The sequence below is a fragment of the Bubalus kerabau genome, chromosome 1 (genome assembly GCF_029407905.1).
Source record: "Bubalus kerabau isolate K-KA32 ecotype Philippines breed swamp buffalo chromosome 1, PCC_UOA_SB_1v2, whole genome shotgun sequence".
In the NCBI taxonomy this organism is placed as follows: Eukaryota; Metazoa; Chordata; class Mammalia; order Artiodactyla; family Bovidae; genus Bubalus; species Bubalus kerabau.
This window is the reverse complement of record NC_073624.1, coordinates 25509088-25515159: the sequence shown is the minus strand read 5'-3', so window position 1 is coordinate 25515159 and position 6072 is coordinate 25509088.

The following is a 6072-nucleotide window of genomic DNA, read 5'->3' as shown; positions in this document are numbered from 1 at the left end:
AAGAGGCAGGTCAGGTGGTCTGGTATTCCCATCTCTTTCAGAATTTTCCACAGTTTATTGTGATCCACACAGTCAAAAACTTTGACATAGTCAATAAAGCAGAAATAGATAGTCTTCTGGAACTCTCTTGCTTTTTTGATGATACAGCAGATGTTGGCAATTTGATCTCTGGTTCCTCTGCCTTTTCTAAAACCAGCTTGAACATCTGGAAGTTCACGGTTCATGTATTGCTGATGGCTGGCTTGGAGAATTTTGAGCATTACTTTACTAGCATGTGAGATGAGTGCAATTGTGCGGTAGTTTGAGCATTCTTTGGCATTGCCTTTCTTTAGGATTGGAATGAAAACTGACCTTTTCCAATCCTGTGGCCACTGCTGAGTTTTCCAGATTTGCTGGCATATTGAGTGCAGCACTTTCACAGCATCATCTGTCAGGATTTGAAATAGCTCAACTGGAATTCCACCCCCTCCACTAGCTTTGTTTTTAGTGGTGCTTCCTAAGGCCCACTTGACTTCACATTCCAGGATGTCTGGCTCTAGGTGAGTGATCACACCATCTTGATTATCTGGGTCATGAAGATCTTTTTTGTACAGTTCTTCTGTGTATTCTTGCCACCTCTTCTTAATATCTCTGCTTCTGTTAGGTCCATACCATTTCTGTCCTTTATTGAGCCCATCTTTGCTGGGATTTTAGCCTTCTTGTTTTTAGTGTGCCAGTGCAAGCTTGCACACACACACACACTCATTTACATCTAATGCTTTAGCTGCCAATCAGAACCTATTGTTTCCAAATCTATACCTGTAAGCAGACCTACGTCTAAGCTCCAGAACAACATTTCTGCCTGCCTGTTACATGCATACCTGGGGGTCTCTTGGTAGGCTCAAATGCTTCCTCTCTAAATAAAACTTCTTGGGACTTCACTCGTATGTGCAGTGGTTGACTCCCTGCTCCCAATGTACAGGGCTAGGGTTCAACCCCTGGTCAGGGATTAGATCCCGTATGCTGAAAGTAAGAGCCTACTTGCTGCAACTAAGAGCTGGTGTAGCCAAAGAAATTAAAAAAAAATTTTTTTTACTAAAATAAATAGAATTTGTTAGTTTGTTCCCTTCCCCGCTCCTCCTGCACCGATAGCTTAGCAAATGGCACAGTCATCTGTTGGGCCACCCAAAGCAGAAGCTAGGAGCCACTGTTCACACCTTCCACACTGTCACTCACTCTGTCCACTCAGCTGCTAAGTAGCTCTCAAACCTGCCACTCACCTTCACTTCCAGTTTCTGTTTCACCCACACTCCACACACTATCAGATGCTTTCCTGAAATATTACATTCTCTATGTCATTCAACAGCCAAACGTTCTGTCACAGCCCCATGTCACCTGCAAAATACAGAATAAACTCCTTTAAGTCACAAATCTCCTAATCAAGACCTGTCCACTCTGTTGCTCTATGTTCCATCCTCGCCCCAGCCCCAGACGCTCCACTGATGGTCTTGCCTTCACACAATTTCTTCTATGTGGAACACTCACCGCTTTCTCCCCATTATCAACCCCCCCATCTTCTCCAGCTCCTCACTGTAGAAAATTCCTATTGCTCAGCAACATGTGGCCCCGTCATCATTCCTTTATTTACTGATATGGCAGGTATTCTCTTCTTCCTGAGTTCCCCCAGGGCTTACTGGCTCACCAAAGGCTGTGGCTGCAATCTCTGACATTCTTTGTTTACGGATATGGCAGGGAATATTCCATTTATCACTTCAGTTTAAAATTTAGTATTACTGTGCCCCAAAGGAAAAATGTCCCACCCACTGAGGGAGGGCAAAGTGAAGGCTTCCTTAATTGTGCCTGAGGCAAAAGGTGACAGGAATGACACTCAGAGAAGAAATGATGGTGGGGCCAAGTCACAGTCTTAGTGAACGGGTAAGCCCTGGGGAAAACTCAGGAAGGGAAAGAATACCTGTCATCTAGCAGTCATCAGAGAGCTTCCCGGGTAGCTCAGCTGGTAAAAAATCTGCCTGCAATTCAGGAGACTCCAGTTTGATTCCTGGGTCAGGAAGTTCCCCTGGAGGATGGCATGGCAACTCACTCCAGTATTCTAGCCTGAAGAATCACCATGAAGAGAGGAGCCTGGCAGGCTACAGTCCATGGGTTGCAAAGAGTTGGACACGACTGAGCTACTAAGCACAGCACAACAGTCATCAGATTGCAGCCACTTCCTACAGTGAGCCCTGAGGACACTCAAAATGTGAAAACACAGGAGACTGGCCCCAGATAGCTGAGGTGCACACCAGAGGAATGATCTCAGTGAGCCCAGACTCTTGCATCTTCCTATACATAGAAAAGCACTAAATTCTTTAATTTGACAAATCTGGTTTTCTCTAATTAACGGTAATCTTTTGATGCATCCGGTCCCATCACTTTATGGCAAATAGATGGGTAAACAATGGAAACAGTGACAGACTTTATTTTCTTGGGTTCCAAAATCATTGCAGATGGTGACTGCAGCCACGAAATTAAAAGATGCTTGCTCCTTGGAAGGAAAGTTATGGCAAAACTAGACAGCGTATTAAAAAGCAGAGACATTACTTTGCCAACAAAGGTCCATCTAGTCAAAGCTATTGTTTTTCCAGTAGTTGGACCATAAAGAAGGCTGAGCACCAAAGGATTGATGCTTTTGAACTGTGATGTTGGAGAAGACTCTTGAGAGTCCCTTGGACTGCAAGGAGATCAAACCAGTCAAACCTAAAGGAAACCACTCCTGAATAGTCATTGGAAGGATGCTGAAGCTGAAACTCCAATACTTTGGCCACCTGATGCAAAGAGCTGACTCATTAGAAAAGACCCTAATGCTGAGAAAGATTGAGGGCAGAGGGAGAAGGGGGTGACAGAGGATGAGATGGTTGGATGGCATCACAGACTCAATGGACATGAATTTGAGTAATGTCCAGGAGATTGTGAAGAACAGGGAAGGCTGGCTTGCTGCAGTCCATGGGGTAGACTAGGTTTTAAACCACAATCTCCATAGCATGATGCCAAGTAATGTATTTATTTTGTATTGTCTACCCTTTCCTCCCCTCCCACTGGGCATCAGGCTCTATACAAGCTGTACTGATGCCAGGTGGGGAGGCATGACTCGGACATGACTGAGCGACTGAAGGACAACACCATAAATCTTTTGATGTTCCTGACTACCTGCTCTTTGTTGCAAAACTTCTATATATCCTAACCCTGTCCCCTCCCCACTGCCTCCTTAGAGCAGTTCTGTCATCTCAGGGTTATTTGAGATACTGCCTTCCAAGTTTGAAGTCTTAAAAATTCCCGCCGAATAAAACTTAACTCTCAACTTTTCTTAGTTGACAGAAGGCAGGGACCAAACATCTCCATATTACCAGGAGCCATCATGAAAGCTAATCACAGTGCTTAGCTTTGAAGCACTTTAAATGACTCTTTTCCAAATAAAAGAGTTAGCAAGCTAGTAACTAAACGAAGGACAAAACAAGAAAAAAGTTAATTCAGGGATCTATGTACTTACTGAAGGGTTACTTAGTGTGGTGTGAAAGAGAAAAGATCCCAAGATGGGAAACCAGTTTGGCTCACAGACAGTTGACCTCTCTGTAATTATATTTCTTGTTCAATTAGAATTGTCTTAACTAAGCTGCAGCAGTCCTGTAGCTGGGTTACTTGTAGTTCATGAGGGAATATGTCATTTAACTTACACTTGACATTGTGTAATTAAAGAGCAACTTCGAGTGTCTCGTTTCCCACACATACCAGTTAGGATGCTTCTTTTTTTAAAGAAATGAAACTTGGTCCAGTGACTTGGGAGAAGTGGGGAAGGATTGAAGTCATTCATCTATTACAGCCGAGGGAGGTGGTTAAACACATTGGTTAGAGTGGTGTTTTTCAGCTTGCGAGTCTCAACTTATGAGGAAGTTGTGAAATCAATTCAGGGAGTTCTATCTAACATTTTTAATGAGCTAAAATAGGATAAAATGTAAAAAAAAAAAAAAGAGCATTGCACACAGCAAAGAGAATTATTAGCTTGTGATACTTTCATTTCAGATGTGTATATTTGTCCTAGGTAGTCGTGTTATATTTCTTACAATGGATCACTGTCCAAAAGTTAGAAAACACTGGTTAAAAGCATGGACTTTATTAAATTTTGTTGCTATTAGCTCTACTGCCAACTATGATACCTGGGTGATCTTGGACAATTAACTTCTCTAAATCATAGTTTTCTCTTCTATGACATAAGAATAATAAAAACACTCAGTTCTTGATGTTATTATGTGGATTAAGTCTTTTAAACATGTAAAGAAATTAGTTAGAATAATGTTTGTCACCAACTAAGAATTATATGAGTTTCAACATTATTATTATTATGGTCTCTAATGAACAACTAGACTGGACGTGAGCTATTAACCTCATAAAGAAGAAAGAAAAGGGACTTCCCTTGTGGTACAATGGATAAGAGTCCACCTGTCAATGCAGGGGATGTGGGTCCAGGAAGATTCCACATGCAAAGGAGCAACTAAGCCCAGGTACCACAACTACTGAGCCCATGCTGCGACTACTGAAGCCCATGTGCCTAAGAGCCTGTCCTCTGCAGAAGAGAAGCCACTGCAGTGAGAAGTCCTCGTACAGAAACTGGAGAGTAATGCCAGCTCTCAGCAACTAGAAAAAGCCCACGCACAGCAGTGAAGACCCAGCCATAACCTAAAAAGGAAGTAAGTAAATAAAAAAGAAGAAGAGAACATGCAGGAATGCTGGTTCATGTGAGAAATAGAAAATGATGCTCCTGATATACTGAGACAGTAATTCAACTCAATAGACATTTATTGAACATCTACTACCCAGTCTCTGTGCTTAGGAGATTGGATGCTTTATTTGTACTGTTCCAACTGGCAGGAAAGCACTAAGCCAAGCCTGAATCAGAATACCAAGTTGTGGAATGATGGTCCTTGCCCTTGAGCCCTTAAAACCTAGTCGAGTAGCTGAGATCCAAGAATAAGCATCTCATTTACTAAAAGGCAATATGTAATAAAGTGAAAGTGAAGTCGCTCAGTTGTGTCCGACTCTTTGCGATCCCAAGGACTGTAGTCTATCAGGCTTCTCTGTCCATGGGATTTTCCAGGCAAGAGTACTGGAGTGGGTTGCCATTTCCTTCTCCAGGGGATCTTCCTGACCCAGGGATCGAACCCAGGCCTCCTGCATTGCAGGCAGACGCTTTACCCTCTGAGCCACAAGGAGCACTACATAAATGTTATACACTGTGCCATCAGAGAGCAATGAAGATAACTTCTGGCTAACGGCATTCACATGTGGGGAGAGGAGAGGGGCAAAGGAGGATCCCTTTGAGAAGGATTAGAAGAACAAGCACTACTTAAATAAGAGAAGCCTGAAAAAAAAGGAGCCAGCAAAAGACAGTCAGAGGTATGGAGATGGGAGATTTTGGTTTAAAGGAGCATGGTGTCTGTCATGAGGGCTGTAAGAGGTAAGAATGGAAGCAGAAGGGACTTCCCTGGCAGTCCAGTAGGTAAGACTCTGTGCTTCCAATGCAGGGAGCAAGAGTTCGATCCCTGGTCAAGGAACTAAGAGCCCACCTGCTGTGTTGTAGGCCCCAAATAAGGATGGAAGCAGAAGGAGAATTGGGTTGATGCCTTTGACTTTGTTGTTATTGATAATTGCATTTTCTCCAGGTTCCAGCAACCAAGCACTTCTTCCCATTCTCACAGCTCAACTTCTTTGCATGGCATTCAGCTTTTTTATTTATTAATTTACTAAAGTTTTGTTGAGGTATAACTGACAAAACTGTAAGATATTAAAAGTGTACACCATGACAACTTGATAGACATAGACACTGTGAAAGGATTCCTGCCGTCTAGTTAATTAAAACACTCATTACCTCACATGTTTACCTCTAGAGGTGGAAGGTAAGAATGTTTAAGTTCTACTCTTTTTACAGATTTATAGTCTACTATACAATATTATTGACTATTTCCACCATGTTTCACATTAGATCCTCAGCTCCTAAACATTTTAGAGCTGAAAGTTTATTCCCTTTTATCAACCTCTCCC